Source organism: Prinia subflava, chromosome 1 (assembly GCF_021018805.1).
Source record: "Prinia subflava isolate CZ2003 ecotype Zambia chromosome 1, Cam_Psub_1.2, whole genome shotgun sequence".
Classification (NCBI taxonomy): Eukaryota; Metazoa; Chordata; class Aves; order Passeriformes; family Cisticolidae; genus Prinia; species Prinia subflava.
The window spans coordinates 72792973-72801748 of NC_086247.1; positions in this window are offsets into that span (position 1 = coordinate 72792973).

Sequence of the window (8776 nt, forward strand, 5' to 3'; positions counted from 1 at the left end):
GCTGCCGCGGTGCCCTCGGGCGCGGGCGCCGCCTGCCGGCGGGAGGCCGCGGGCACAGCCCCGCCCGAGGGCAGCGGGCTTTGCCTCCCCTGCGCGCAGCGCTGAGCTCGCCAGCCGGACCGAGCGCTGCTCTCCTGGGCGCAGGGAGTGCCTGCCTGGGCGCCCCACAGCCGCCAAAGCGCTCCCCTGATCGTGACGGCGCGGAAGGAGCATCAGGCCCCATCGCCATCGAGGCCCTGAGGCCCGATTCCCTCTCGCAGCGCGGAGAATGCGGTGCAGGATGACAGCAGCCCCTCAGCAGGCTCCTGCCGCAGATCCGTGAGGGGATCCCTAAGGAGCAGGATATGCAGTGCAGAACCAGGAGGGGTGTTGTCAGTGTGGAGGGAGCTGGATGGCTGCACAGGGATAGCCCAGGGGTCCTGCCCAGTACTTGGCCTTAATTCTGAGAGCATTTCCCTGAGAGGCTGAGGGACCAATAGGGCTCAATTGGACTGTAAGGCAGGATGAGAAAAAAAGGACTATCTTAAGGGATAGATTTCACATGATTGACATTTGTGCTTGCCTGTTTCTGTCGTCTCTGAAAAGCACCCGACTGGGTGGAAGAGTGGATCTATCAAGGCAGGGTGGGGAAGAGGCACATGACAGATGCAGCTGCCAGAATGACTTTTGAACATCTGCTTTTCTTTAGCAGATTACAGCCCTTTCCTGCACAGCGAATTTGAGACTCAGCTGGGATTTTAGCCCTTTGAGAGATTTGGTGTCTGTAGCTGGGGATCGTTTTGCCTGGGGATCTTTGACATCACATGATACACAGTGCTTGTTGTGAAGACTTCCCAGCTGCCCTTGCATTTTCATCTGTGCTGTACTGAAGTGCACTCGCTACATTAGCACATTCTATCAAAAGAGTACCGGGAAAAACTCTGCAAAACTATTTTGTCTATCTCCACTGGAAAAAAAAAAAAAAAAAAAAAAAAAAAAAAAAAAAAAAAAGACATTTCTTCAAAGTTATGAAAGCCAAGTTCAACGAAGTGTCTAAGCAGATTTTTTTTTAAAGACTAAAGATTAAGCAAAAATTTGATTTTGTTTGCTTATACAATAAATTGGTAAGAATTAGGATAGATGTTTTATTTTGCTAATCAACAACATTTTGAATGATTCAAAATTATCTTAGGGGTTTCTTTTCCTCTCAATAACCCCAGTTCATGTTACCATGGAACAATCATGTAGCTACAGACTTTCCAGGTGCAAACTTTCTGTATGGGAAACAAAGACCATCAGCTTACAAAAGTTCATAGCACCACTTTTCCTTCCACTTTTCAAAAAATCACACTTTTAGGTTGGCTTCCCATCAAGCAAAAAGTGGGATTGTCACAGTCTTTCAGCTAAAACTCTTTCCTGGCTGTTGTCTCCAGTCTGTGGCACACCCTCCTCTCCTGCACCCAGCACTGTGCTGCTGCTGCCCAGCAGCGTTGTGACTTTGTCATTGAACATCGTGGTTAATAATAAGTTTGAAAAATGGTTAATAAGTGGTTAATCCATTTAACACACTCAGTCTCATGGTCCTTTCTGAGAAGGAGAGAGGAAAGTCCAGAGCTGCATTTCTCCAGGCAGGAATGCTGCCTGGCTGCAGCATCCTGCAAAAGGGGTACTTGAGTATGGTCCGGCGCCTTTGCAGAGCTGCAATTCATGCCAAGCAGTGTGCTTGGCATGATGTTTTTATAAAAGCAGCATGCTTTTATAGATTTGTTTTTTTTTTTTTTTTTGGACAGCGTTGATCTATGGAGAAAGTCTATGTGGAAATCAGCCCCAAATTTCCTCACAGTGCAGCAGAACAGTTCTAAACTGTGGGACAAGCAGAAGGTACAACAGAGAATTGGTGTATACATTAAGCCAACATAAAGACCACACAGCACTTCTGGAGAACTCCTTAAATGTACCACCTTGTGTCTTCCTCCAGATAGAATTTATATAGCTAGATACTCCAGCTGTTGGCACATCAGGAAACACCTAGTTTAGGACCATATCCTGGGGGCACAAAGCTTAACCTGGGCTTAATGATCGCATCCCAACAAAGTCACTTGGTACCTCCAAGAGCGCCAGGTTGAAACCACACTGAAATCTCACTGCTCTTAAGGTCCAAACCTTCCTTATGGGTGCAGGAGGAGTGGGAGGTTCATCCTGAGCAGAAAACCCCTTCCCCACACAGCTGACACAGAGAGGAGCATCCCATGGCTTGTGTTAGTTTTTTTCCCTCCACTACTAACAAAACCTTGCAGACTTTCTGCAGCCAAATATTTATTTAGATGTATACTGAATTTTTCTCTAATATGAAAGACATCTGTAATATTTCGCATTCCTTCTATTCTGTAGATTCAAAGTACTACTTATGGTTTAGTTGTGTTCACTGTCCCCCCTGGAAACAAGGGGAAAATGTGAAAGCCCAATTTATTAATTTTTTAAAACATGCTTTGGGTAAAGAGAAATAAAATAAGCTTTGTAACAGTTTTCGCAATCCTTACCACATTCAGCATGCACATTTTTTGGTGGGATAAAGGCCATGGAGCAAGGCAAAACAAGCTGTAGAACGAATAGAAACCTCTCAGGACTACCCAAAAGCCAAACTGGAAGCAGCCTGGCTTGTGGCCCCAGACAGCCCATGCAGGCCTGGGAGATAGAAAAGACAGCTTGTGATCTACAGCTGTGACAGGTTTTGCTGCTCCCACCCCAACATTTTTGGCAAAGTTACAACAAGATCACTGCATCTTTGTGAAGTAAGCAGCCAGCACCTGGCAGACCACAGTGTATCCTGGAGCAGGGAATGACTCTCCCAGGACATATGCCATTCACATCCCTGGGGCAGTTTAAACTGCAGCTGCATCACTGACACTCAGCCCTTGGGCTGCAGGAGCAGGGGACGTTGAACAGGAAGGTGGGGGTCCCGCCCTGCTGCTAAGATTGACTGTACTCATCTCAGAGCAGCTCTGTTGCCATCTCTTCTCCCTTGCCCCTGGAGCCTGCATGTCAACCTCTTTTTCTCCAGGGAAAGAGCTGTGATATCCAGGCTGATAAGCATCAGTGTCACTCTGCAAAAATGAGAGAGATTTGGTGAAGATGAAGCACATAGACACTTGCATTTCATTCTTTTTGGTCACTGTTGCTTTTACTCTCTTCTGCCTTAGACCTCAGCGAAGATGCCACATTCAAAATCTGTGGCCTTGATTTAGCTGAACCAGCTTTGTTATCTATAGGGACATGAGGTAAGCTTCTCTAGCACATAAGAATCAATTTATTCTTTATGTCATAGGCATATTTTCCAAAATTCCCTTTACCAAACCACTGACGAGTTTAATTTTCATCTTTTGCTGCCCAAGTTCTAATTTAGTTGCCCTCCAGCTCATCCTGAAGTGCCAGTGTGAAGCAGTACAAGTGCTGATGGCAACCAGAGAACTCAGAGAATGCTCAGACTTCACTGCTTTATCTGCTGGGAGTGCAGCTGATTTATTCCTTCAGTTGTGTACCACTCAGAGCCTGCTGCAACCCCTTGGCTCCTGGATGTTTATTCCTTTGTAACTTAGTCCAGTTCACAATTACAGCCTGTGGTGTATTTTTATGAACTGCAGTGCACCGGACAATTCCAAATTGATTTACAGACAGCAACTTTAGCACCTATTAATGCTTTATTGATTCTTCTCTCTGTATCTCTCTGTGATCTCTCGTGGATTCATCAGATTTAGATCAGTTTAATCAGGCTGGTATCATTCTCGTCTTTAAAGATAAAGCATGGTGTTCTCACTTGATGGAGCTGGGAGTTCGCTGTTAAACAACCAGGAGTAAATCCAATGCCCTCCTGCACACTCAAGTTTTAACACGAGTACTTTGAAGCCTTCATGGGTTTTTCTCTTTTTCTTCACAGTTTCTGCACTGCAACCCTTGATTCTCTGCCTGCTCCTTCTCTGCCCTTCCCTTGCTGTGAGCTTCCCAACAAGCCAGTACCTGCCACCTGCTTGGAGCCAAGGTGGAGCCCTTGCCTTTTCCTCCTTGGTTGTTAATGGTCTGGTGGGCATGATTATTTATTTAATTATTTTTTCACTGATACCTGTTGTAATGAAACATAATCCCTGTGAAGAACAAAAGCCTCTTCCATACCTTTTGTCACAAATACTGCTGAGAAGGAAACCAGCTGAACTAAAATGTGGCCATAACTGGAAAGTGGCAATTTCTAGCAGGTGACTTGGCCCCTGCATTTGCTTAGCTGTGCCAGTGCCCTTCGTTTCTCAGATGTGGAGACCCTTCCAGCACAGAGCTCCTTGTTTTCTTTGCCAGGAAGCACAGAAGAGCCCGTGATTTTCCTTTAAAAGCATGCTATTGATTTCTAATTGATGTCTGCATGAAATGCCACACTAGGGAGCTGAAACAGCACAGACCTTGCCACGCTCTCAGCACTTGCACTGCTTGGAAAGCTTTAGAGGAACACAGAAGACCTGTGCCAATTGCATGTTTCAGCTGGTGCTAAAGTTCCCCTTGCATTTATTGTGTGAGCATGTCTTAAATGTACCTCATTTTGCATTGGTCCAGGGAACTTCATCTCCTCTGTTGGGGCTCCAGTGTATCCCTTAAGGGGGTGTTTGGCATAAGGTCGATGGACAATATTCAGACACATGGATCAAGCTACCTACTCTTGCTGCATCTGCAGAATTGTGCCACCTTAGATGTCACTTCAAAAATGTGGCCGCTCATGTTCAGCACTGTTAGTGCAGTGAATAATGATAGCTGTATCTGGATGCTGCCATTTCTTCTCATAAGCACATGTGAAACAAACAATATTATTTTTGCCTGAAACATTTCAAAGTAAGCCCCCATGAAGGAGGAACTTATGTACAACCATTTCCTTGGAAGCGAGTCAGCAGATGCAAGGACAGGCCAGGTGTTATAACAAGCTTAATATTCTGGGTGTATCACTTAATCTGCAAGTGCTGCCTGCAAGCATCCTTCCTCTTCCAGGAGGATTAGCACAGGGGATTACAGAGAATCTTTGAAGAGATTGGCATATGCTCAAATGGTCACACACTGCAGCTTCCCAAGCTCATGGGGGCAGGGAGGAGAAAGCAAGTGTAGGGGAAAAACAGATCCTGTTAAATAATTGCCACTGAAGAGAACACATGGTCACTTTAGCTCTCACAGGGACTCATAATTCAAGATCACCATATTTGCTGAGCTCATCAGTGATAGCATTTCATCAGCACAAGTCTTTGTACCCCAGTGTCATCACATTTGGAAGCTCAACCTCTCATCTGAGACACAAAGCAGAAGTGCTGCTTGCTTGTGATCGGAAATGGTCCTCGAGCACTTGTGAATATATCGATTACAATGTCAAATTCTACCCTTTGGCCAGTTTCTCTCGACTCTGCACTCTCACAAATCATTACAGTTTTGCATTTAAGGTACTGCACTCACCACAGACACTGTGGTTTCCACATTCCTCTGTTCCCTGGTGCAGGCTTCTTTCCATCCTATTACTTCTTTGCAGGCTTTCCCCCATTTTGTCCCCAGTCAAACCTGTGGTTTTGCAGGCATCCTCACCCCTTATGTCAGAATGTGCACAATCCCAGGTCTTTCTGCCTCTCTTCACTGATACCCAAAAGCTTCACTGAGAACCATTTTGCTCAGTGTGTCCGCAGAACTGGCCCATCCTGCTGCCTGTCCCCAGCACACGCTTTGTCTGTCACAAGGCTCAGCCTTGCAAGGCAAACAGCAGCCTGGCTGCAGTGCAGAGGAAAAGCACTCACCCTCACCCACTTCTCTGGGAGAATCTTCCATCCCAGTGCACACAGCAGCCTGGCACATCCTTCCCTGCAAATGTGCATGAAGAATTAGGTTGGGTTTTTTTAGCACTTGTTTATTCTAATTTCTAGACTTTCAGGCAGAACTTTGCACGTGTTGTTCTCTGTGACTATCAAACTATGGAGCAGTGAAGTGTCTTGCCTCAGATCCATCTCTCGCCCACCACAGCAGAAGCAGAATAGAAGCACTAACAGGACATGTCTTACACAAAAGGCAAACAGCTCCACTCCCATCAGCAAAAAGCTATTAGCAAGGCCAAAGCATGTCAATAATCAATCCAGAATCCACCTAATACACACACAGAGTCATAAGCAGTGTAAAAAGAGCTGGTTTAAACTGCAAACTCCAATGTAGGAAAAGCTCCATCTGCAGCTGAGAGCCCGCAGGCGGTGCTGATGCCGCTCACCCCTACAGCACGCGTGGAGAACACTGCCTTGGTGGGTGGGCAGCAGATCCCACCTGTACACATTGCACAAGGCAATGCCTGGCAGAATGAGCTGAGTTAAGATGACACACACATGGCTGTGAATTACAAAACTCTCTGTAAGGATACTGGGCACCAGGATTACTCTGGTCTATCCCTGGCTCTGGCAGCAGAGTCTTAATGGGTACAGCCATGATTAGAAACAGGATAAACAGGAGCCTGCAGCTGAAAGGGCTCCCTCTGAAGATCTTCCTGGTTGCCTCTGGGGAGCAGCCATGGGGGAGTTGAGGCTGTTCTCTAAGCCATACCTCCCACCTTAAACTTGTCCAGCTAAAGAGAGAGGGAAAGGGTATTTACACATCTTACAGGAATGGAGATGCAGCCAGGAAAGTCAGAATACCGCTCAGTATTGCCTTTCCCTATCTGCAGGGAACCAAATGAGGAGCTGGGTAGAAACACTGATTTAGAAACAGATACTAGTAGCATCATCTCTGCTCTGGAAGTTTGTCACTCAGTGTTAGAAAAAAATCCAACTGCTACTGTGTACCAACGAAAAAAGCAACATCTTCCAAACCAGGCTTATTTTTTGTTTGCAGACATGTACCCCAGAGCTGAAGATTCAGGATCCATTCCCTGATACCTGGGCTTCCCCCTGGCACGTCATGGGGTTGCTCAGCTGCAATCACCCAGGCAGGAGCTGCAGGGTGGGATTCAGAGAGCTCCCTGACTGCCTCCTGTCTAGTCAGCCTGGGATCTGTAGGGGCAGCAGAGCAGCAAGCTGTAAACACACAGTTACTAAAAAAAGCCTTTACCGTGACTGCTCCTGCCCACAGAGAGCAAGCCTGATTGGCTGCATTGGGGCATTTGTTTTGCCACATGAGCCGGCGGTGCAGCAGCACGCTGCGGGTGGCACCTGGGGCTTGACACTGCTCACGGCCTGGTCACGCTGAAAAATGAGAAAGGCATCACCAGTTTGTCTCAGTAAGTGATACTGGGACACATGCCAATCGATCCTTAGAAATCCACTGCACAACAGGGCAGCTACAAAGCTAAAAGGAGTCAGGTACCAACTCTGCTCCCGGCAAGGGGCAGAGGCACCGCAGGCAGGAGGCGGTGGGTACTCCCCGGGCACCCCGGGACGCCTTCACGGGGAAGAAGCGGTTTTGTTAAGCACAGAGAGAGGGGCAGCGGGAGGTTCTGGGATGGGAGCAGCTTTGGAAGCTCTTCCCAGCCGCGGCCCGACACCAGGTGGAGCTATGGAAAGCAGCGAAGTCCCGCACGCCGGCTGGCACCGGGAACACGGAGACGCTCCCTGTCCCCAGACAAACACAGTCCACAGCTTTGCCTTGCGACCCTGGCTCTTCCTTGTCGCATCCGGCTGCTGCACGTAGCGATTCGGGATCTTCCGCCTGGGGCATGGCACGGCAGCACGGACGCAGTGGTATTTCAGTAATGGAAGGCTGCACAAAGCCTTTCCTTAGCTCCTAGAGCGGGCTGGTCTCTTGACATCACCAGGGGAAGCCCTCACACTCTTCCCATTATAAACCTGGAGCAAATCCTTCACGCTGCCTTTCCCCCCATTTTATTTGGGGATTTTCTTTACCACCCCCACGAGGAATCCTGTGAACATTCTCTCCCCTATCAGCAGCTCAGTTCTCTCTCATTCTCTGCACCCCGGGGGCTCTCATCAGCAGACAAGGATAGCAGAGACCAGGGCTGCAGGCTGGTACCTGTGATCCATCTGCAAAGGTGTGGGCAGGGGAGACAGAACAACTCCCCCAAGCCCCCTATCAACCCAAGCCGTGCAGTGCTCTGCTCCCAACCAAAGTGAAAAGGCTCCCAGGCTGACATTTTACCTGCATTTTTCCTCCCTGGGGCTATGACATAAAGAGACAAGAAATTTTCAACTGGAGAAGTTTGTGCCAAGCTCAGACTGAAGACACCACAAGACAGGCAGAGCTATTGCACTCAAAGCCCACAGCAGTAACATGCCATGAGCAGTTCTGCAAAACCTTTGTTTCCTGCAGCCAGCAACAGGACTTTGTGCCTCGAAAGGTAACATCTTAAATTAAGATTGCTCCTGTGCTGCAATGGTTTGTCCTATTTCAACACTGTTGCAAAAACACAGATGATTAGAACTTGTCAGCTATTCCTTGATATCTGCCCACCCCAATCTGATAAGAGAATTACTTAAAACCCAAGATTCTGTTCATTATGGCAAAATGACACTGGAAGTGACACAGGGTTTCTCCAGCTTGACATTGCCCTTCTGCTTCTGAACCATTGCTTCCAAAATCCTCCCCATAGCAGCAATTCCCCATTCCACAATTCTCTAACTCTTGCTCAGAGTCTGAAATTATATATTAAAAAAAAACAACCCTCAACACAATTTCCAGAAGCAAAAGAGGCCTTCAGGTTCACCTGTCTGGAGACATATTTCAAGAGACTTCTAGGAATTTTCTAATATCTCTTCATTCCCCTTATACTTCTCCAGCCTCACTCATGACCTGT